Below are 26,433 nucleotides of genomic sequence, written 5' to 3'. Positions count from 1 at the left end.
GTGTGTCATTGGAGGCTAAAGCACTACATCTATGATTACTGATTGGTACTGATGTTGAATCCAAATCCTGCGTGTACTGTAGTACTACTTGAAGCTCTGGGCCTGTACAGCAAAGTATGGTGTATGTCCACATTGCTTGCATCCACTGTTTTGTGTGGTCCCTGTATTCATCACAGATTACATTTCTCAAGATTAAGGTTGTGTAAGTACTGACACACAGTACTGTATAGCACACAGTGAAAGCTTATCTGGGTTGTCATACCTTTGTGTCCTGTATTTATGTCTGATGTGTGTGTGGGTATGTCTGTAACATGTCCTTTGACATATGTGTGGTAAAACATATAACTGCATATCTAGCAACATTCATAGTGTACTACAGCAGTATGTGACCTATATTCCCAATTGTGCACATATACTGGACACGAGTTTGCCATTAACAAGTTGTGTGGTATAATAGTAATACATTTACTGGACCTTATACTCATTGTGATGGATGATATATTTCTTTACGCATCGGCTTGATGTATATCTGCTGTGGCTAGGTGGTGCATCGTGTTGTATACAGTGTGCCAGGTATTCTTGTATAGTCTTATATAGTGATTTTATTTTGCTGCTGTACAGAACATTGTTCATTAGACTGAGAGTGAGCCAGGCACTTCCAAGCAGTTGTGGGGTGAGCAGTAATAAGTGGCAGTTAAAGTGTTTCACTCTTGCTTAGCTAATAGGTTGCTATATATGGCAGTTCAGTGATATCTGTACTGTATAATGTTAAATGTGCCATATGACTTGCTCAGACATATTTTCATATTTATGTCTTCCAGGGATCATGGCACATCGCAGGAACCCCACTTACAGTAGGGCTGAAGATGACATACTTACTACCAGTATGATTCAGCACTACAGTCTCATGTTCTCACGAACCTGCCAGGACCAGCAGGAGAGTACTGCAATGTGACAAGATGTCCTCAGGGTAAATGAAGTAGGCCTGCATAACCGGACATATGAGCAGGTACGCCACCACTGAAGTGATCTTCTCAGACATATCCGTCAGCATGCTGCTGATGTGCGGAGACAACAGCTTGCAACAGGAGGTGGTGTTAATATCCACCCCCCCTCATCAGATTGGAGGAGCTGCTCCTGCGCCTTGCACCTGCCCAACAACAACAGCAGCAGACATACACCATGATGGAGGTTGGAGCCACCCAGCAAGCACACATGGAGCATGCAGGTAACATGGCATATCTGTAGACTACTGTTATCTGTATTGGTAGATCATGCATATGTGAGATGTGGAGTGTGTCGTTAAAAGATGTGGAGCCTGTTGTTGTGCAATACTGATCATTTGGAACATAATCTGTAGCCCTGTGAATGTAAACTGTTGTTGTACTGTAAGATTGCAAACACAAAGTAGCAATGCCACAGTTGTGGCCACTGACAAACTGTCTCATCTCTATGTAGGTCCCTCTGGGGTGACATCAAGGCAGCGGACAAATGCTGGTGAGTGTGTTCTACATTTATTATTGTAAATAAAAAGTGCATGTCATAGTTAAGGTGTAGGCCATGTACACATGTAACACACCTACCCATAATGCATGCAGTGCATGTTTGGTGTAAGACCACGCACATCTCACTAATGTGATTAGCTGCCTCAAACACATGCAATACCCAGACCGTCTCAAACAAATGTGGCTAGACTGTAGTGACCATTGGAGAGGCACAGTTGATACTCAACATGCACATAACATACACATCTATGTCATACACAGAGCATTTTAACATGCTACACATAAAGGATTCCCAAACCCTCTGTAAAGACACACTCCAGTATCCAAAATCTCATCCATACATTACACATAATATACCTGAGGGGCAGAGGCCTATCATGGGGCATTTAAACACTCTGCAACACACTACACATTCATGTCAGGGAATGCTCTTTATTGGTCTCCTTACAAACTCATGTAACAACTGGTTGTGAAATGGTGAATGTAGCCAAGGTAGTACAGTTCCAGTACAGCATGAGTAGTGCTGGTTTGGGAAACATTTGTAGCCTTAAGTGACCACATGATGCTTCATGATGATGGCCTATGGTACTATACCCCATCCAGTTATTGTAACCACAGTACTACGCATAGCTTTCATTGCTCTACACCTTGCTATACACCTTAATGTTGTGTGTGTGCACACATATATACCTCTAAACAATATGCATACCAATCACCATTTGCACAACTGACACATATATGTCTTGTGATGCTATTCAGTTTTGAATACCTGCACAGCAATGTTGTGTCCATGTAAGCATTGTGTTCCAGGGGGAGGCCAATCACCTAATAACAAAACACATGCATCAAAGCCACGTATAATGTTAGTAACATGGACTGTCTACACTTGCACTGCATGCTGTTGAGCAACACATGTCCTGCATGCTGACATGTGTGATATGACTGTTTTGCTTGTGATACTGTACCCCACCATCACTTGCTATTCTGTATGTTCTGAAATTGCTGGTGTTGTGTGTGTCTGCTTTAGGGAGGAGTGTATTTTTGTGTGTGTGCATGTTGTGCATGTGCGCATGTGTGCATGTGCACATGTGCGTATGTGCGCATGTGCGCATGTTTGCATGTGTGCATGTGATCTGACATCATGTTCAGGTCTTAAAGTGTGATTCCTGTTTTCCTCTCACAGGTGCTGAGGTGGGGCTGGTTCAGTACAGCAGGGAACCTGATGTCACTGAGACAGACAGTGATCATGAGGATAGGTGTGTTAAGGCACAAGCAGGTTTGTCAGGGTCTGTTGTTGGGCCACCAATTGACAGTACACAAGTCTACACCCCATCCATGCACACGGTCATACTGCTTGTACATCCATCATCACCATTGCCCTTAGCTGAGGGACAGTGTATGGTTGGCACTGGCCAGGACAGTGTGGTATCTATGGCACATGTATCAGGACACAGCAGCCATAGCCAGATGTCTGGAATGGTACCACATAGGCAGATGCCCAGGGGTTCTCATCAGAGCACTGCTGGTCATCATGCCCCTGGCAGAATTGCCAGACCTCTTTCTACCACACACATGTTCCAGGCTGCCATGGAGGCACAGACACGAATGGAGCGGTACACCAGACAGGGACTAAGGGCACAGAGAGCTCATAACACCTCTGTAAATGACAGTATACATGACCTAGCACGTGCCATACGTAATTACACTGAGGTCATTGATAGACGTTGGCGGGAGACATTGGATGTCCTCCACAATGTCATGTCCATGTATCAGGACAGTGCAGGATGGTTGAGATGTCAACATGGATGTATGCCAGCAACATCACCAGCTGGAGGTCACCATGGACGTCCAGCAAGTCACAGCCACTCCTGTAGTGCCAGTACCAGCCCCAGCAATGTTGGGGGGAGCGGTCCATAGACCGTCCTAGAAGACCACGTGCATGTGGCTCTGGCCAGTCCCAGCAGGGACCTGGATCCTTTGGACATATGTCAACCTCTTTGGATAGTACACAGTCTGGATTAGTACCTGATATTGTCTGTAGCACCCCTGCCAAGCACAGGTTCCGTATCCATGGCCAAGGACAGTGATCTGTAAAGCCTGCCAGGTACAGTCTGTAGCTGTCTCACAAATCCCCATATATGGCAGCCACATGGTGGAACTGTGTGCATGCAGACACACACACATAAACCAGAAACCTAGGGCAAACACATACCCACACACATTACACATACCCACACACATTACATCAACATTGGCCCATAACAGTACTCATGGCCCTCACACACACACTCACACACACATGTCAATTGTATGGCTCAGTGTATGCCTCTGACAAACCAACAACACACCCTGTGCATATGATGAAACCTGTGCCACCTCCTGTCATCTGTAACATTGATGCAGAGCAGGCTAACATTGTGCTGATGCACAGGGTGACTTTAATAAAGTATAGCAATGGATGAATGTGTAGCATGTTGTCAGCAGTAAAGTGTAATGATATCCTTGAAGGTGTAGCTGAGCAGGCATGATGCATTAAAGTTGTAATTAGCAATGTTGCATTGGTTCCACCAGTGTTTATTCCAATTGTGTTTTGTTTGCCCATGTACCACTTGGCTGATGTGTGTAGTTGTGTCAGCATGTGTTATACAGTGGATAGTAAGTGTGGGGTGTGTGCAGCACAAGTCTGCAGGTGTACATTTGTGAACATGGTGGAGGTGCACTGTCTGCATGTAAGTGCATATTGGACACATGGGCAGGGTGACATGCCCATTATTGGCCAGTGTTAACACTCCATACTTTCTATTGGTGGCCAGTATGCCTTGTACTACACACATTTTGGAACATGAGTACACATGTGTGTGTATGACATGGGTTGACACTTTGCTGTGGGTGATGCTGTTGTTGCTATCTGTCATTGGTTTGCATTACTAAGGTTAACACTGTCCCAGCTGCATAATCCTTTATTAATGCATGCTGTTCACCTACAGGGTTGCATGGACCGTGCTATCACAAACACAAGAAATTCTCACTTATACAGTAAAAGTGCATTAGTCTCATGGACCCCTGCCATAAACTAAATATATAATAGAAGGTGTGACGTTGTACCAAAAGAGTTACATGCCAAGAAAGGATAACCTCTCTGGACAGTATCATTGGGAAAATACAATCCCTCAATAAACATACAAGGTAAGCTTAAAAATACAAAATGGGAAGGATTTCAAAGACAACACTAAAGCTTTCTTCAGTGTTGTTCATATTCTAGAGGGGAAATCTCAGATCGGATCACAGTTAATGTAAATGGTCACAAAGTACACTTATCTGACTGACATTACCAATTCCTTGTCAGACAGTTTGAATGTGGATTTCACCACAATGTCATTACACAAGGGCCACATTTCCAGACCTGAAGAATGTAAAACCTGATGATTCACAGGCACTCTAGTTCAAACATCTCTTTAACAAAGTACACACCACAGTGGCAATGGTAGTGGACAGTGTCCATGGCTGTATCATACACAAGCTGACATATGAAGTCACCACTCACCTAAATGCTCTGTCCAGATGCAGCCTCTATACATGTTACATACTTGTGGAATGACACACGGTAATGGTGTTCAGAGTCCACAAGTGTTGAGCTACACCGTCTTCTTCTTCTTCTCCTTTCGGATGCTACCATTAGGGGTCGCCACAGTACATAATTTCTTCCTGGCCTCTGCATCTTGCACTATCACACCATCCACCTGCATGTCCTCTTACACCACAGCCATAAACCTCATCTTAGGCATTCCTCTTTTCCTGTTACCTGGCAGCTTCATCCTTAGCATTTATTTCACAATATACTCTGCATCCCTCCTCAGCACATGTACAAACCAACTTTATCCTGCCTATCTGGCTTGGTCTGCTAACCTTCAAACCTGGCATAACCCTCTAATATACTTATTCTTAAACCTGTCTACCCTCGTCACACCCAATGCAAATGTTAACATAAATTGATTAAGGGTAGAACTACAACAGGTCCTGGAATCTCTCACCCTATAAGCCAGACCAATGTTATCTGGAAGGCTATGGAGCACAGCATTATGGAACTCATTAACAGAGACATTATGAACCTGCAAACACTGCACCATACCCACTTAGGTTCTATAAAGGCCAGATCATGGCTCTTACACCTAGTAGACTTCAAGCCAGTCAACAAGGCTATAGGTGAGGGAGGGGAGGTCAACACAGCCAAGCCATAGCTCACCAGCAATTCATACCCATCCCACATACTGGTATTATACATAACCTCAACAGACTGACCATAAACAATTGCTAGATGATGGCTTGACAACTGACGCACAGATGTAGGACACACAGTAACATTTGCAGCCTCCATGTACTATTCTATGCCAGTAACAAGTGGTATTCACCTGCACTCAGTCCTGGGACCACTCCTGTTTGGCATATAGCTTTCTTACATACAAGCAAACACAGTACGGATATGTCTGCCCATGTTTGATGACAATGCATACTGTGGGCTATACTTTATTCTCTAGATGACACACACATCCTCCAAAAGGGTATCATACAGACAGATACCTGGTGTCAAACTCATGCTGTAAAGCTATAAGCCTAAGAAAGCATAGTTATCCACTTTTAGAAAACAAAGTATCCCCAGAGTACCACATAGGTAGTAGCCCCCAAAATGTGGAACAGGTACTAATGTATACATAGAGCCATGTGTTAAGTCATCTCTCCTTTGATGATCACATTACCAAAGGGTTTTGGAAATCCCTCTGTGGAGCACATAAGCAATAAAGGGTTTGCATGCAGATCCACAGAGGTTGTTGCACACCTATAATGATTAGTCATCTTTGCCAGACTTTGCTTGCTTTGGAACAGGTTTCAAATATACCTCAAGCATAAACTCTCTCACACTCTTCAATAGAAACTGTGATGAATGGATGTGAAACGGAAGACGTAGCCCAGGGATCACTGCAGTGGCTAAGCTTGTCACAAGCATACAGAGGAGACCTAAGGTCTGGAAAGCGCCAGCATGCTCTGGCAAAAATAACACATGCATTCATGGAGAAAGCAGAGTACCCACCTATGAAATACTTGAGGTCACATGTATGTATATGGAGTTGCCCCATAGCTACTTTACATGTGTAATGCACATACAGTTGTCATTGTGATATGTCATACACTAGAAAAATCAAAACCCACTCCACATTGGCCAGCAGTGTCACACAACTGGAGCACAGACACACAGTCAGCAAGTACGAGAGTCAAATTCTTTCGTAACTACATTATGACACTAAAGCAGTATGCACTTACATGAAAAGCTATACACATTACTGGGTTTTCACTTTTCCACAGATATATTTGTAGGTTGGTGACATCATCAGACTTGACAAAGATGAGTATACCACTTTTAAGGGGTGTGAGTAGTCTCCGAAAAGGTTGTGCCTTCCTAAGGAGACACACAAACACACACACACAGTAAACAAGTGCAGGATTCAAACCCCTACCTACATTAGGATATTACAACAGTATGCATTTATACAACACACTATACACATTACTGACATTTCATTTTTCCACAGGTATATTTGTATGATGGTGACATCATCAGACTTGACAAAGATGAGTATACCACTTTTAAGGGGTGTGAGTAGTCTCCAAAAAGGTCACTCTTCCCCCGGGAGACACACACACACTCACAGTTGGCAAGTGCAGGATTTAAACCCCTACCTAACTACATTATGATACTACATCAGTACACATTTATACAACATGCTATACACATTAGTGGGGCGTCATCTTTCCACAGGTATATTTGTAGGATGGTGACATCATCAGACTTGACAAAGATGACTATACCACTTTTAAGGTGTGTGAGTAGTCTCCAAAAAGGCTGCTTTTCTCCAGGGAGACATACACACTCAGTTAGCAAGTGCAGAATTCAAACCCCTACCTAACTACATTATGATAATGCAACAATACACATTTACACAACACGCTATACACATTACTGAGATTTTACCTTTCCACAGGTATATTTGTAGGATGGTGACATCATCAGACTTGACAAAGATGAGTATACTACTTTTAATGTGAGTGAGTGAGTGGTCTCCAAAAAGGTTGCTCCTCCCCAGGGAGACACACACACACACACACACACACACACACACACACACCAAAATACTACAGCAGTATTTATTTACACACACACACACACACACGCACACACACACACACACACACACACACACACACACACACACACACACACACACACACACACACACACACACAGTTGGCAAGTGCGGTGTTCTTAATCCAGACTAAGTACTTCTTTACACTTCAGCAAGCAATATGGAGTTACAGGGTGCAATACAGACATTACTTACTGACAGTCTGCACAAAGGTCTTTTTCACATTTGCTAACCTCAGCAGGCTTATCATATTAGGTGTATTGTGAGTGTATTGTATGTATAGGCCATGACCATATCATATATGGGTTGATGCACCACATGCTGGCGGACACAGGGTCAAACCTTGAGTAGCATCTTACCTTCACCTACATGATACTGCAATATAACAGAAAGATGATAAACTTTAACAATTGGCTGAGCGTCTGGTGTCATTCAAAGGGGATCCAGTCTCTGTCTGTCTGTGATGACATGATAGACAAGCCTTGTTGCTTCGCTACAGATGGTTTGCATCTGTCACCCCTATGCTTCTGAATACTGGCCAAGCCTCTTGCTGTCCCCATATTACCTTTTTTAGGCAAGGCTCAAAGGTTCATAGGTTCATAGGTAGGTACTAGGCTATCGGCCCTGGGGCCTATACAAGCCCAGACAAAAAGGTACCCTGGCTTTTTCCACCCAAGAAATTCATTTTCCTGTGCCACTGTCGAGCAGAGACACAGAAGTGATCCCCAGGGTGAATTTCCTATTTCCCATCCAATCATCAAGATTTTTCTTGAAGAGTGCTAATTAGGAGCTTTGTTTGATATAGATAGGTAGTTTATTCTGGAGTATGTGAAGTTTCTGGGACTGGAATCTATCCCTCCGGCATGTCCTGTTTATTGTGGTGACAAGGTTTAGATCCCTAGAGCATGTAGGTTCATAGGTAGGTACTAGGCTATCTGTCCAAGGGCATTTATAAGCCTAGCCAGAATGTGTTGGCTTTTGCCTCCCTTTTAAATTAGTTTCTTGGGCCTCTGTCTAGCAGGGCCACTGAAGTGATCCCAGGGGTAAATTTACAATTTCCCATCCACTCGTCAAGATTCCTCTTGAGGAGAGTCTGCGAGGGGCTCTGCCTAACATCAACTGAGATTCTGTTCCAGAGTGAGGGAAGTCTCTGAGACAGGAATCTATCCCTCCAGCACATCCTGTTTATTGCTTTGCTGAGGTTTAATTCATTCCAGGTTGGACATGGCCTTATACATCAGGCATAGATCACCTCTGAACAGGCAGTAAGCAACCAAGCAGAGTTGGAATTTCTTTAGTTGAGCTGCATAGGGCATCTCTTTGAGGCCCATGATCCTCTTGGTGAAGTACTTCTGTGGTCTTACCAGCTGTTGCATGTGCCAATTAAGGTACATACTAAATGGGGCATTGTACTCTATTATGGCCCTAATGAGTGACGAGTAGAGGGGTACAATGACCTCTCTTGATCTAGAGGTGAACCCTTTCGTGATTAGGTGGGCTACATAGAAGGAATATCTAACCACTTTGGTAATGTGATTATCAAAGGAGAGGTTACTATCTACCTAGGTCCCCAGGTCCCTAATTACATTTTCTGTACCTAGTGGTTTACCACCTATGTGGTAATTTGTGGGCACTTTGTTTTTTCCAAAGGGGGTGACTATGCATTTTTTGACATTCAGCTTGAGACCATGGTTTTGACACCAGGTATCTGTCTCTTTAAGACCCTTCTGGAGGATGTCTGTGTCAGCCAGAGAGTCGATTATGGCCCCCAGTTTGCAGTCATCGGCGGACTTGGTCAGCCATAGTCCTCCCGTGCTTGCCTGTACCTCAGAGAAGTATATACTGAACAGGAGGGGTCCCAGGACCGAGACCTGTGTGATGCCACTTGTGACTGGTTTAGAGTCGGACATGGCACCCACAACTCTGACCATGTGTGTTCTATCCGTGAGCCAGTTGGCCACCCATCTCATGACATAGGGGTTAATGTTTAAGCTGGTAAGCTTGTCTATGATGCCAGAGTGGGGAATGGTATCGAAGGCCTTAGTAAGGTCCAGGTAGGCTGTGTGGGCTGCCTTCCCTTCATCTATAGCCTTAGTAACTGTTTCAAAGAAGTAAACTAGGTTTAGGAGCCAGGATCTGCCTTTAACAAAGCCAAATTGAGTAGGGTCATGATAATTCACTCCATAGCTTTGCAGACCAGGCTGGCCAGGCTTATACGGCGATAGTTTCCAGGTTCTGTTGTGGCACCACCTTTGTGGAGCGGGATGACTGTTGCTGTACGCCATTCTTTGGGTACATAGCCTGTGGTAAGGCTAAGTCTGAACAGTGAATTTAGGTGAGGGTTTAGTTCCTTTTGGAGCTCATGTAAGACACAGCCTGGGACACCATCAGGTCCCATTGATGCTGTGTTCTTAGCATTGGAGAGGGCTGTTTTTACCTGCATGTCCGTGATGTCTGGGGCTCTGCATTCTTCTGGGATGGACACAGGCCCTTTTGAGGGTGAGGGGCGGGTGAAGTTTGCACTAAACTTGTCCGCTAGGATGTTGGCAATGTCAGTTGGTTCAGTGTATTTTTTGCCATTTTGCAGTAGCTCAAAGCATATCTGAGAGTTGCCACCTAAATGTTTGATATAGCTAAAGAAGGCTTTGTGGTTATCTTTAGATTCCTTGGCAATTTTTCTTTAGAAACTGGCCTTGGATGATTTTATGAGCGATCGTAGTTTCTTGCTAATAATGATGAGTGATGCCTTTCCTTTTTGGAATTTTGCTCTATCATGTAGTAGTTTACTCCTTCTGTTGCATAGCTTATTTATGGCCAAGGACCACCAGACTGGTTTCCTCTTTTTGGAGGAGTGAGTCTTGGTTTTACTTGGGATGGCTCGATCCATGCATCGCTGTAGATGCTCATATAATGCACTTGTAAAGGATTCTGCGGATTGGATAGCATTATCCTGTAGCAAGGGGGCTTTGAAACTTTCCACTTCGGTCTTGAGAAGTGTGAAGTTTGCTTTTGAAAAGTTTTTCACAGTGGTTTCCTTGACTGGGGGTGGAGTCAGGTTGTGGATGTCCATTGTTATTACTTTATGATCTGATCTTACCAGCGAGGGGTTTACCCATGGTGTGGAACACTGATTCCCCCATGTTGGTGACGATCAGGTCCAGTATGTTGTCACCTCTAGTGGGCATGGTGGCCAGCTGTTCCAGGGCATTTGAGTTTATAAACTCTAGGAAGCATTGGGCAAAGGAGTTTGTACTTAAGTAATTCTCCCAGTCAATGTTTGGGTAGTTGAAATCTCCTAATATCATGGAGTTTGGTAGGACCTTTATATTTTCCATTGTTATCAGGAATGCTGAGTGAGGGTCCTGAGACAAGGTAGGGGATCTGTAGCAGGCTACAATCTGATAAGCAGCTTTGCCCACTGTTAGTTGCATTTGGATGGTCTCCGAGGCCTCGTGCTATGCCACTAACCTGGAGGTGTGGGTATCCTTTATGAAAATGGATACACCCCTCCTTTTGAATTTCAGTCTGGGTTTTGGGGCCGAAGCTCGGAGAGATTGGGATTTCTTTAAGTGGAGCATGTCCAACAGATCTGTGTTTGACATAGCTTTGTATGTTAGGCACAGATCACCTCTGAGTAGACGATATGCGACAGAGTAAAGCTGGAGTGTTTTGAGACGGTCTGTGTAGGGCATGTATTTGAGGCCGCTAATCCTCTTTGTGAGGTATTTCTGTGGGCTTTCCAGTTGTTGTAGATGTCTTGTGAGGTACATACCAAAAGGGGTGTTGTATTCTATAATGGATCTAATGAGTGATGAGTAGAGGGGAACAATGACCTCTTTTTTTCTGCATGAGAAACCTTTTGTGATGAGGTGAGCCATGTTGAAGGATTTCCTGACTACTGTGGCAATGTGATTATCAAAGGAGAGTCTACTGACCACCTGTGTCCTAAGGTCTCTTATCACACTTTCAGTGTTAAGTATACTACCACCTATGTTGTAGTTCATGGGTACAGAGTTTTTACCAAAGGGGATGACAATGCACTTTTTGGCATTGAGCTTGAGGCCATGGCTTTGACACCAGGCATCTGTCTCAGTGAGGCCCTTTTGTAGGATGTCCACATCATTAGTAGTTTCGATTATGGCTCCTAGTTTGCAGTCATCTGGGAACTTCATTAGCCAAAGACCTTCTGTGTTAGCCTATACTTCAGGGAAGTAGATACCAAACAGGACAGGACACAGGACTGAACCCTGTGGTACTCCACTTGTCACTGGTCTGAAGTCGGACTTGGAGTCTGCTACTTTCACAGTGTGGGTTCTGTCAGTGAGCCAGTTGGCAACCCATCTTGTGACATAGTGATTTATACCTAGTTTAGTGAGTTTATCTATAATTCCAGAGTGGGGGATGGTGTCGAAAGCCTTGGCAAGATCTAGATAGGCTGTGTGGACCACATTACCCTTGTCTACGGCTTTGGTGACTGCTTCAAAGAAGTCTAACAGGTTTAGGAGACATGATCAGCCTTTTAAAACCTGAAATGGTTGTGGTCCAGAGTTTGGAGATTGCTAATGTCTTTGTTTATAAGTTACATGATGATACGTTCCATGGCCTTGCAGACCAGGCTCATCAGGCTAATGGGGCACTAGTTCCCGGGGTCCATGGTGGCTCCCCCCTTGTGTAGTGGGATAACCGTCTCTGTGCGCCATTCAGCAGGGACAAAGCCTGAGGTGAGGCTATGATTGTACATGGTACTTAGGTGTGGTGCCAGTTCATTCTGTAGTTTGTGTAGAATGCAGCCTGGGATGTTATCTGGTGCCATGGATGCTGTGTTCCTGGCTTTGGAGAGTGTTTTTTACTTGTGCAACCGTGATGACAGCAACTTTGCATTCTTCTGGTATAGAGATGGGCTCTTTCATGGGTGAGAGGGGGGTAAAGTTAGCACTGATCCTATCTGCCAGGATGTTGGCAATATCAGTTGGGTCTGTATATTTCATGCCATTGTGCTGTAACTCAGAGCAGATCTGAGCGTTGTCATTGTGATTCTTGACATAGCTATAGAATGCTTTGTGGTTGTCTTTAGAATCAGTGGTGATTTTGTTTTCGTAACTAGCTTTGGAGGATTTTATCAGGGATCGCAGCTTCTTACTGAGGCTGACCAGGGAGCTCCTCCACTCATGGGTTTTACCCTCTTTTGCAACAATTTCTTCCTTCTGTTGTGCAGTTTGTTTATGGCAGGGGACCACTAGATTGGTTTCCTTTTCTTGGAGGATAGCATCTTGCCTCTGTTTGGGATAGCATGATCCATGCTCTCATGTAAGTGCTTATAAAGTGCAATTGTGTAGGATTAGTAGCCGTAACTGTATTGTCCATCTGCATGGGTGTCCTGAAGTTTACCACTTCTGTCTTAAAAATCATGAAGTTGTCTTTGGAGATATTTTTAACATGGTTTCCTTAATGGGGAGTGGGGGCAGAATATGGATATATAGGGTAATTAGCTTATGGTCAAATCGGACCAATGAGGCATGGACTTCAGGTGTGGAACACTGGTCATTCAGGAAAAACCAAACCCCATAACCAACACAAATAACCACAAAGTGAGCTAAATGCTACTCATTGCCAGAACTCTCAGCCTCCAGATGCACACACTTGAGGCACTTCTCAGTATGGAGAATATTGATATCTGTGCAGTAACAAAAACCTAGTTCAAGGCTCCAGAGAGCACACCAGCACTATCAGGATACTACTCATTCCATACCTTCCAGCATCAGAACCTGGATCATAGCACATAGGGTGGGGATGTATCCATATTCATCAAGGATAACTACACCTCTCTACATGCTCTCTACAGGATATGTACCCATAGAATGTTGCACAGCAATATTCTTCCCACTCCACAGGGGTGGGGCCAAAAAAGACCCTTGGCATTCATGCTCTATGAACCTGATGAGTCTGATTTGCAAGGCAATGGAGCCAATCATAATGGAAGTCAACAATAAAGACATTGGGAACCTTCACATAGTTGAGCACACCCAGTTTGGCTTCGTCAAATGCAGATTACGCCTCCTGAACTGGGTGGATTTCTTTGAGACAGTTACCCAGGCTACAGATGATTGAAATGAGCTCCACACAGCCTACCTATACCTCGCTAAGGCCTTTGACACCATTCCCCAGCCAGGTATCATAGATGAATTCACCAACCTGGGCATGAATTCATACATCACAAGATGGATTGCAAACTGGCTCACAGATAGATCCCACAAATTAAGAGTTGCTGGCTACATGTCAGACTCTACACCGGTAACAACTGGTGTCCCCCAGGGTTCAGTCATGGGGTCCCACCTGTTTGGTATAGACTTCTCAAAAGTACATGCCAACACAGGAGGGTTGTGGTTGACTAAGTTTTCTGGGAACTGTAAAGTGTTTGCCATAATAGATTCCCCGGATGACACAAATATTCTCCAGAAGGGACTCTATGAGACAGATGTGTGGTGTCAGAATCATGACCTCAAGCTCAATGTGGAAGAATGCATAGTAATCCCCTTTGGTGAAAACAAAGTACCCACAAACTACCACATAGGTGTTACCCCCTTAAAACTGACAAGGTAATAAGGTATCTGGGAACACAAGTAGATAGTAATCTTTCCTTTGACAACCATGTTGCCAAAGTGATTGGGAAATCCTATGTGGCCCACCTAACCAACAAAGGGTTTGCATCAGGATCAAAAGAGGTAGTGGTGGCCCTCTACCCTTAAGTCATCAGACCCATCATTGAGTACAATGCACCATTTTGGATGCACACAACTAAGCATATCCAGCATCTGTAGAGACCACAGAGGAACCTCACCAAGAGGATTACTGGTCTCAAACAGTTGTGTTAAGCAACACAACTGGTAAAACTAAATCTGTTCTCTGTTGCATACCACCTACTCAGAGGCACACTGCCTAACATACAGAGCCATGTCCAACACATAACTGTTGAACATGCTCCATCTACGGATAACAAAACTGAGTCGCACTACACACTCCAGGGGATATGAACCTCATCACAGCAATGAATACAACATGCTGGTGGGATAGAGTACCATCCGAGACACTTGCCTTACTGTGGAACAGAGTCCCAATGTACATCAGACAGAGCCCCTTGCTGACACTCTTCCATAGGAACCTTGATGAGTGGATGGGAAACAGATAATTCACCTCAGGCATCACATCAGCAGCCCCACTAGAAAGGGGCTTAGGGTACTAACTATTAGAACTAGGGCTTGGGAGACTACCCAATGGGGTGCCGAAAGCTGCACAACTTGCCTAGGCTAATATATGCCTTTGTGAAGATAGTCTACTACATATGTATGAACCTATGTGACAGGTACATGTCTACAGATAGTAGATGTGTATGTCATTGTACAGTCATGTTGTACAGCAGGCACATGGACCACATACACTGTAATGCTTACAGATACTATGTGGCTATTATGTACAGTGGGTGAGATGTGCACCTCATGTCTTATGTGCCATTGGGATTTGTGCTGGGTAAGACAGTCCTGGATGGCTCCCTGTCATGGTCACCCTCTTACACACATCTCTGCCCATCCATCTTTGCCTTATTACACTGTGTTCCCCCTACATATATATATAGGTACATAGGTAGGTAATAGGCTATCTGCCTGAAGGCATATATTAGTATGGCCAGAATGTGCAGCTATCACCACACATGGGGTTTGTTCCCTAGGCCTCTGTGTAGTAGAGCTGATGAAGTGATCCATGGTGTGACAGTTCAGTTTCACATACACTCATCAAGGCTCCTCTGGAAGAGTGTCAGTTAGGGACTCAGCTTAATGTAGGTTGGGAGCCTGTTCCAAAGCAAGGGAAGTCTGTGAGTTAGTAATATATCCCTCCAACATGTTCTATTTATTGTTGTGATGATGATATCCCTAGAGCATGTGGCACAGTGAGCTTGGGTTTACTTCAGATAGTGCATGTACATCAGTTCTGCATTGGACATGGACCTGTCTGTTGGGCAGAGATCGTCTGAATAGACAGTATGCAACAGAGTACAGATTGAGTTAAATTCAGTCTTGTTGCATGGGGCAACTGTTTGAGGCCAGTAATCCTCTTGTTGAAGTACTTCAGTGGTCTTTCCAGCTGCTGAAGGTGCCTAGTCAGATTCATCGCAAGTGTGCCGTGATACACTCTGATGGGTCTGATGACTGATGAGTAGAGGGAACCTTCTTTGACCTACATGCAAAGACCTTGGCAATTTGTGGGAAAATATAGCATGATTTTCTAAACACTTTGTGAATGTGTTTCTGGAAGTAGAGATGACTATCCACATGTGTCCATAGATCCCTTATTATTACCTCCATATTTAGGGTGTTGGCACCAATGTGGTATTTGTATGACTGTAGTTCAAGGCCATAATTTTGTCACCACATCTGTCTGACTGAGACCCTTTTTAAGGATGTCTCTGTTGTCCCAAACATTGATTATGACACCCTTTTTGCAGTCATCCACAAACTTTGCTAAACATAGCCCTTGTGTGTTTGACTGTATTTCTGAAAAGTATACACCAGACAGGAGGGGTCCCAGGACTGAGCCATGGGGGACAGCAGTTGTTACCAGCTTGAACAGGAGATCACAATTCTTACCTTGTGGGATCCATCTGTGCCCCAGTTGGCAATCGATCAGATGACATACTTGTTTATGCACAGGTTGTTGATTTTGTGGATACGACATGTGTGTGGGATGTTGGAAAAGGGCTTTTCAAGGTCTATGTAGGCCATGTGGAGCTCATTTTATTGATGTATGTCCTGGGTGACTGCCTTGAAAACTGTCTAGCAGGTTTAGGAACCATGATCTGCCCCTGACCAAACCAAAATGGGTAGGGTTGGGTGTTTGTAGGCTCCCAATAGCTCTGTTTATGAGTTCCATAATGATGGACTCCACGGCCTTGCACATCAGGCTTATTAGGCTTATAAGACTATAGTTCCCATGGTCTGTTGTGCACCGACACTTATGGAGTGTGCCAAAAGTTGCTGTAACCCATTGAACAGTTTCATATGCTGTACAGAGGGTGAGTCTCAATAGACTGTTCAGGTGCAAGGTCTGTTTGTTTTGGAGTTCACATATGACACAGCCAGGGGAAACCATGTCATCCCATAGACGCCGTGTATTTAGGTTTGGATAGAGCTGTTTAGCCATTGTATATGTGATTTCTGGGTTTTCACAATCTCCAGGTATGGTAATGGGCCCTTTTGTCAGTGAGAGGGGGGTAAATATGTATGACCCTGTCTGAAAAGATGTTGGCAATGTCAGTCATGTACATGTATTCATTTACACTTTGCAGTGACTCAGAACATATATGAGTTTACATTGATATTTATGACATAGCGAAAAAAAGCTTCATGGTTCTCTATGGACTCTTTGGCAATATTTTTGCCAGAACATGGCTTGGATAATGTTAGGAGTGCTCATTGTTTATTGATGATACTGATCGGAGATTTATTGATCTTCTTTGCATTTTCACTTTCTTTGAACAACTTAAGTACTTGTAGTGCATAGTTTGATTATGACAGGGGTCCAATATATTATATGGGTCTGTTTTCGTATCACTGTGTGCGCAAGGCAGGATTGGTGAATAGTGACAAGTGTCTGGAGTAAGAACTGCAACTGCCAGATATGTGTGGCCCACTGCTGTACTCAGACATGGCCTAAGTGCGTGAGCATGCCCAGTATGACCTTTCAGTATGTTGTTGACTGACATTTGCTTTGTTTGTTTAAGTGTGTGAGCATGCCCAGTATGACCTTTCAGTATGTTGCTGAATGAAATTTTTAAAATTTGTTTGTGTGTGAGCATGCCCACTATGTCCATATATACTATATGTGTGTGAAAAATCAAGTTGGTATTTACTTCAGGGCTCACCTTTGTGTTGTACATCGACAGGAAGCATGCTGTACCTGCAGGGTTTCCATGAGTCAATTTGCATAGACTTATCAACATTTCTACAAACAGGGGGGACAGCTATTATTTGTACATTTCTACCCGGGGAGCACACCTGATTGTTACTGTGGGTGTACATAGGATGAGGGGTACACCTGGCACTTATACACATTTACTAGGCCTGCACTGCTATGTCAGGTACTCCATTTCAGTCTGTACTGTTGCCTATCATACTGGCTTGAGGCATACCACTGTGCTAAAGACCTTAGCTTCCAATTACATGCATATTAGTTTGTGACTTCATAGCCTACCCAACCACATCACACTGCCTGACCTGCTGTTATCTGTCTGCATAGGCCTCAGGGGAGGTTACTCATATGCCTCTTCAGAGGGCATGATACAGCATTTGTTTGTGTTTGCGTTTGTCTACAATTGTCCTGCTGGTTGAGACTTTTAGGTATGTGACCCCCCCCCCCGAACTGGTATGTGTGAGTGACTTAAGTTGTGTCTGTGCCAGTGAAATGCTGTCATGGCTTAGTGGTTCAGTACTGTGACTATAGTGCACAGTATGCTGAGTTCAAGCCCTGTCACTGCTTTTTATTTTCCTGCTGGGCAGATCAGACTGCTTAAGGAACAGTTAAGCAGGTGTGAGCATGTTTACCCGACTTTGCTCAATTTTGACTGACTTTGCCCAACATTGCCCAACATTGCTCAACGTTGCCCGACGTTGCGCTGATTAGCGCAGTGCGCAGCTACACGCAATTGAATTTAAATATGCTCAATACTGGTAAAATGTGCTTAGCAGTGCTTTATATTGCTTAAAATAGGGCACTCATGCCTCAGGTCGTGCTGCAGGGCTGCCTATGTCAGATGCACATAGTACACTCCCTATACATGTTTGAAAACAGGTAGTGTTAAGTTAGGCATCCCTTTTGTGCGAGTCAGAGAGAGGTGTCTGGCCAGGGCATACTGGGCATGCCTCCTTCTGCCTACTGGGGCAGGCTCAGGTTGTTCCTCCTCCGAGTCACGCTGTGCCTGTGCAGGTCTTGGCAATAGTGGGGGGCTGTTTGGCCCTGCCCCATGCTGTTCCTGCTGCAGCGGTTTTCGCAGGATCATATTGTGCAGTATGGCACATACCATGACAATTTGGGTACATGTAGTTGGTGAGTACTGCAAGGCTCCACCACATGTGTCCAGGCACCAGAACCGTGACTTGAGCATCACAAACACACGCTCAATAATGTTTCTTGTTTGTGCGTGTGCCTCATTATTGAGTTCTTGCTTGGGTGTGTGTGCATTTCTGATGGGTGTCATCAGCCATGGCTCCAGTGCGTATCCAGCATCCCCCACTAGGTGACCGTCAGGGATGTCCCCACTGGCAAATCTCTGGTACAGCTGCATCAGGTGCCAGATGTGGTAATCGTGATAGCTTCCAGGGCAGCCAGCACACACATTTATTATTATGCCCTGGGCATCGCACATGACCTGGCAGTTGATGGAGTGGAAGCCCTTGTGGTTGATGTAGACCCTACCCCGCTCACCAGGTGGTGCTTTGATGTGAATGTGCATGCAGTCTATTGCACCCACTACCTCAAAGTATTCTGCTATTTGGTGGAAAAGATGCATATTGCTGGCCAATGCCTCATGGGAATTGGGGAAATATACGTGCTCACCGACATGTGCTGACATGGCATCCAGGAAGTGGTGCAGTACCCTGGATGATGATGCCTGTGAAATCCCCATCATATCACCAGTTGGTCTCTGGAAGGTACTTGTAGCTAGTATTCTAAGGCCAACACATACCTTGGTATCCACTGGGATGGGTTCCCCTCTAATGGTTCTGTGTGTGAGGCGTGGCCGGCACAGCTCAACAATTTGCTGCAGGAGGTCTCTGTCCACCCTATAGTGTTCCACTATCTCCAGCTCATGTAGCCCCTGGTAGGTTACCCTGGGTCTTCGACGTCTCCTCACTGTGGATTGCTCAGCAGCATTCACAACATCACCACCCTCAGCACCTTGCACATGTTGGTTTATGATAGTAAGAGCAGCCCCTAACATTTTGTCTGACTTTAAAGTTCTTAAGCTTTCCCTCTTTGTATACTGCAGTGTTGCAGAGTTCTTTGGAAAAAACAGGGAAGAATGCTGTTTGCAGAGTTTAAAGTGCTGGGCTGGGCTGGGCTAGTCTGCTACCTGTGTAATTGGCTGATTCTGATATATTTCACCTGGCAGCTCTGCTAGTTTTCCTTGGTTAACTTCCTACTACTTCTTTTCCTTCCTTTTCCCTTTCTGTTTCCGCCCAGAGCAGCGCTGCACAAACAAGCGCACACGTGCACACACGAGTGCACACGCTGTGTGCACGTTTGCAAGAAATTTCAGATATATTCACGGCATACGCCTTTGGCTTCTGGTTTTCTAAAAGGACAACTGTAGACATGCCTCTTGCAATTCTGAGCAACTCAGGCAAACACAACACACTGTGCTCCAATAAGCTTACAGCCTTTCTGACACACACCCTCATGATGTTACCTATATTCTACTCTACTACTCCCCTACTACTACACTTACACTTGTAGGACATGGCTCACATGCTGGGGAAAATTGGGATTCACTATCCTTATCCTCATTTGCATAGGATTGCCTACTAATGCATGGTTACATCTCTTACACTGAGCTTCCCCCCTTAGCAATCACTACTCAGTGGCCATGTTGTCTTCAGACTGCCATTCACCTGCATGGCAGGATAAGCTTTTTAGTGAAAATGGCTATTTTTGGCTATTTTTAAATTATTTTCTTGTTTTTTAAAACACTGCATGTTTGCATGGTGCTGCGCTATGCTTAAACATCAGAGATCAGGGAAAAAAGTTAGATTTTAATAATTTAAACATTTATAAATGCCATTGGCCTTATATTTGGCCATTGGCATGCTTCCTCAACTGTATGCATCCTTTATTTGGAGCTGTCATAGCTCCGTTTAGCTATTTGCAGAACGGTACTCCATTACCAACAGAGTACATTTCTGCAGATAACACTACTCTTCCACGGACAGATTAGTGTTTCCTGGATTGCAAATTTGCCTTATTTGCATAGCTTTCAGCAGCAAATGAGGTAATTTGCATACCATGACGTTGTCCGTGCAAGAGTAGCTTTAGAAGCTCTCATGCATGCCCCTGCAAGCTGTTGCTGGATCACTCGGCAGACATATTGGCTGTCTGACGTCTTACTCTACTCTACAACTCCATGCAAGCTTTCGTAAATCTGACCCAGGGTTTCATAGACACACAGCTCTAATTAATCTGTGCAGCAGCCGTGCAAATTGCATGGACAATTATTTAACAATGCTATGGTGCCTAACATACACTTATCTAGCCACAGCTTACAAACATAACTGTAAACCTAATAAATGACCTTCTTTGCATAATATCATCCAGCACTATTCCCCAAGAATAGAACTTTAAACTCTAGGGTCAAACTTTTACTAGTCACAACAAAACACAGCAACACTGCAACAGATGCATTGAATTCTAATTTTGTTTCCAAAATATGGAACTACATGCTTTTATATCTGAAACATGCAGACAACCTAAACTCATTCCAGTCCTTACTAAAACAGTACCCGATGGAGTCATGCTTGTGCCCTTGCTCAACTCCCTGGTTACCCTCTATGTTTGTAGCATGTTATTGCTTACTTAATTGTTTCTATAAAACCATCAAGAAGAAGCTTTTGTGAATAAGAGCTACCATAATTTTACTCACTAACTTCTCATTCTCCCTTTATCATGTACTACATTTTCATGTCTTTCCCTTTCTCTCTCCTCTCTTCTCCTCCTTCCATACCTTTTTTGCCATCATGTTCAATTTACATTTATTTTTTACTTCTCTACATATCATTTTTCTGTCCCATACATACAAATTTATGGTACAGTTATATAACTTCTCTCCATTCCATATCTTTAAGTTGTGCTTTTTGTTTCTTTAATCTCAGTGCTTTATTCTCTCATTAACTCTCCTTCCTCCTTTCATCATCCTTCCATTTCTGTATACCTAGGAAAATTAAGGTTACATAGAAGCTCAGTTGTCTTCAGTAACTATATTGTAAAATGACTTTTTTTCAGTCCAATTTACTCAAATATAACAAGGAATAAAATTCACTGGGTACAATGCAAATAAGATAAATATGTATTCCAACCAAGTTAAAACCTAATACTTAAAACATTACACTGATAAAAAAATGACTGCTTTTGTCCAATTTTTGTTAAGACTCTTTCAGATTATTATCATTGAATCATGATTATTTTATAGCATTGTGGTCAGATGTTCACTTTAAAAGTTTAAAAGTTTAAAGAAACATTGTTACCATTTTAAATTTTACTAGTTAACATGGCCAGTAATTCCCTATGACAGCAGCTATACTAAAGTTTATGATCATTCCGTAAATACAATTCATGAAAAGCTTTAAAAGGGCATTTTTCAAGGAAAAAAGGAATGTGCATTTTGCAAATTTGCTCAGATGTATTGAGCATTGGGTACAATTTCAGATTATAAGTACCTGGAACTCTTAAACTGTTGGAATTACAATGACGTATATTATCTTTAAAAGCCAACTTTAAAGTCAAATTTCTAGTGAATAATTTTAATTCACTAATTACAGTTGCTACATCAGCTCATTTAGAAGGGGTAGCCTTCACTAAATAACTCTGCATTTTCAGTGGTGATATCAAAGGTACTGTACTTCTATATATTGAAATCCTTAGAACTGTTTGACATAATTTTACAACTACCTGGATTATCACCTGTAGTTACCACCGGTGGTTGTTCCTCTCCCTGTTATTGAATTTTCTTGTTTGCACTGGAAATGAGCTGGGATTCCTTGATGGTGTGTGATATGGATGGTATTTGTTGGTTTCCTTATTGCACAGTGGCTTGGATCTCCAAGGTACATCCTGGTCTAAAGGGCTATCTTCCTCCTCTTCTTCTATTTCTTCTTCTCCCAGGTTACCATTGCTGAGGCTATTTGCTTGATCTTGAATAAATTCACTTCTTTGTTGCCCTTTAGGGGGTCTAGAATACACTCCTCCTTTAGAATAATCTATTCAATCACGTTCCATCTTCCTAGACTTACATTGCTGAATGGTGTTACAAATATTGTTGATATCAGTAAATATAGACTGATTTTTGAACCTATGGGTATTAAAAGAAATATCTTGAGTTATAGTAACATCCAACCGTTTAATGTCTGTGTATAACACAATCACTTCTTGGCTGTTGTGCTCAATCAATAAGTCCATCAACTCGCATCCATGTCAGTCATATATTGCTAATAATTCCTGGCGTAACAGTGAGTGCTTGCCAAGCCCCATGGGGAACGTCCAACATCTGAAGCCTTTTGGAACTTGCTGAAGCTTAATGCCCTCTCTAAAGTATGTATTTTCCTGCTGTAGTTTCTGATATTTCAGTAATTATTTTATAAAATATATTAAGATGCTGGTCTAAACTGGAGACTAGCTCTGTTAGGTTACACCTATGTTCTTAATGAGCCAGTTGCCCAAATTAATATCTAGTATAGTAGTAATTTGATTCCAGTGGGAGCTCATACCTGGGTCTGTAGATCGTTGGAGTTGTTGCTCATTATTGTTGTCCAGGTGGAATAGTATCACTCAATTGGGTATATATCTCATTCGTCAAGCACTGAGAGTGACAAAATCCTCCTATAACATTAGAGGTAAGCATCGATATCTGTTTGGACGGCTGCTGTACCAAAAGGGTAAGATTGTATATCAAACTCTGCATTGCTTCCATATCAATTTGTGAATTATCAGTGAGTTACTCTGCTTGTCCACATGAAGCCATGGTAATAACAAAAACAAGTCCAATTTACTCGAACACAAGGAATAAAATTCACCAGGTTCAATGTGAACCAGCTAAACATTTATTCCAACCAAGTTAAAATGTAAAATGTAAAACATTACACCAATAAAAAGATGAGCGTTTTTGTCTAATTTTTGTTAAGACTGCTTCAGATAATTATAACTGAATCATGTTGTTCATTTTATAGCATTGTGGTCACATGTTCACTTTAAAAGTTTAAAAGTTTAAAGAAACACTGTCACCATTTTAAACTTTACTAGTTACTTGGCCACCAATTCCCTATGACAGCAGATGTACTAAAGTTTAGGATCATTCCGTAAATACAATTCACGAAAAGCTGTGCTTTAAACACTAAAAAACATACAAACTTAAATTAAAAAAAGTTCAAAAATGAAATTAAAAATATATAGAGAGGAAATCTAGTATAAGATGTGAAACATCTTATATATAATACATTTTCAACTCCAAAGAGAAATAAGAGAGTTGATAAAATATTCAGTATGACCTTTGTATTATATATGAGAGTTTATGTACATTTTTACAATAAACTATGAATTGTCAGTTAAACAATCATACTACTTCTCATATGCTTTCATTTTTTTAGATACTTGAAATAGAAATTATGTCATTGAGCCCTAATGGAGATGAAACATTCAAATATACTTGCCACCAGAGCTCTCTGTGCACTAGTATTATTGTCCAATGTCCTCCTCTAGGGTTGCGATCCACTTTTTCAAGAATAAAAAATAAAAATTTATGGTTAAAATATGTAGAGGCATGTTTGAAGAGAGCATTAGTAATATTTTGTTTTTTTAGATTGTAGTAATGTTTGTATATTCTTTATGTAAGCTTATGTTCAGTTTCTCCAATATAAAATACTGAATATGTGTTACACATTCATACATATGACTCATTTAGTTTGGCAATTGTACCAGCCTCTAGCATTTATTTTCTTTCTGCCCACTTGTATGGTTTCTGTCTGATTTATATAACAACACTGTGCACAAGCTCCTCATTTTGACATTTTCCATAGTTGTCAGTTCCATCTTTGAGAAACATTATCAAAAAAATTCTTGAAGCTATTGTTTCTTTTATAAACAACTTTGGCTGAGCTTGCAATGTAATGTAAAACATTACACCAATAAAAAGATGAGCGTTTTTGTCTAATTTTTGTTAAGACTGCTTCAGATAATTATAACTGAATCATGTTGTTCATTTTATAGCATTGTGGTCACATGTTCACTTTAAAAGTTTAAAAGTTTAAAGAAACACTGTCACCATTTTAAACTTTACTAGTTACTTGGCCACCAATTCCCTATGACAGCAGATGTACTAAAGTTTAGGATCATTCCGTAAATACAATTCACGAAAAGCTGTGCTTTAAACACTAAAAAACATACAAACTTAAATTAAAAAAAGTTCAAAAATGAAATTAAAAATATATAGAGAGGAAATCTAGTATAAGATGTGAAACATCTTATATATAATACATTTTCAACTCCAAAGAGAAATAAGAGAGTTGATAAAATATTCAGTATGACCTTTGTATTATATATGAGAGTTTATGTACATTTTTACAATAAACTATGAATTGTCAGTTAAACAATCATACTACTTCTCATATGCTTTCATTTTTTTAGATACTTGAAATAGAAATTATGTCATTGAGCCCTAATGGAGATGAAACATTCAAATATACTTGCCACCAGAGCTCTCTGTGCACTAGTATTATTGTCCAATGTCCTCCTCTAGGGTTGCGATCCACTTTTTCAAGAATAAAAAATAAAAATTTATGGTTAAAATATGTAGAGGCATGTTTGAAGAGAGCATTAGTAATATTTTGTTTTTTTAGATTGTAGTAATGTTTGTATATTCTTTATGTAAGCTTATGTTCAGTTTCTCCAATATAAAATACTGAATATGTGTTACACATTGCGATACATATGACTCATTTAGTTTGGCAATTGTACCAGCCTCTAGCATTTATTTTCTTTCTGCCCACTTGTATGGTTTCTGTCTGATTTATATAACAACACTGTGCACAAGCTCCTCATTTTGACATTTTCCATAGTTGTCGGTTCCATCTTTGAGAAACATTATCAAAAAAATTCTTGAAGCTATTGTTTCTTTTATAAACAACTTTTGGCTGAGCTTGCAATGTAATGTAAAACATTACACCAATAAAAAGATGAGCGTTTTTGTCTAATTTTTGTTAAGACTGCTTCAGATAATTATAACTGAATCATGTTGTTCATTTTATAGCATTGTGGTCACATGTTCACTTTAAAAGTTTAAAAGTTTAAAGAAACACTGTCACCATTTTAAACTTTACTAGTTACTTGGCCACCAATTCCCTATGACAGCAGATGTACTAAAGTTTAGGATCATTCCGTAAATACAATTCACGAAAAGCTGTGCTTTAAACACTAAAAAACATACAAACTTAAATTAAAAAAAGTTCAAAAATGAAATTAAAAATATATAGAGAGGAAATCTAGTATAAGATGTGAAACATCTTATATATAATACATTTTCAACTCCAAAGAGAAATAAGAGAGTTGATAAAATATTCAGTATGACCTTTGTATTATATATGAGAGTTTATGTACATTTTTACAATAAACTATGAATTGTCAGTTAAACAATCATACTACTTCTCATATGCTTTCATTTTTTTAGATACTTGAAATAGAAATTATGTCATTGAGCCCTAATGGAGATGAAACATTCAAATATACTTGCCACCAGAGCTCTCTGTGCACTAGTATTATTGTCCAATGTCCTCCTCTAGGGTTGCGATCCACTTTTTCAAGAATAAAAAATAAAAATTTATGGTTAAAATATGTAGAGGCATGTTTGAAGAGAGCATTAGTAATATTTTGTTTTTTTAGATTGTAGTAATGTTTGTATATTCTTTATGTAAGTGTATGTTCAG

The sequence above is a fragment of the Protopterus annectens genome, chromosome 2.part2 (assembly GCF_019279795.1).
Source record: "Protopterus annectens isolate FY-2018-M chromosome 2.part2, PAN1.0, whole genome shotgun sequence".
NCBI lineage: Eukaryota > Metazoa > Chordata > Ceratodontiformes > Protopteridae > Protopterus > Protopterus annectens.
The sequence above is the reverse complement of the archived record's forward strand: the minus strand, read 5'-3'. Positions refer to the sequence as shown.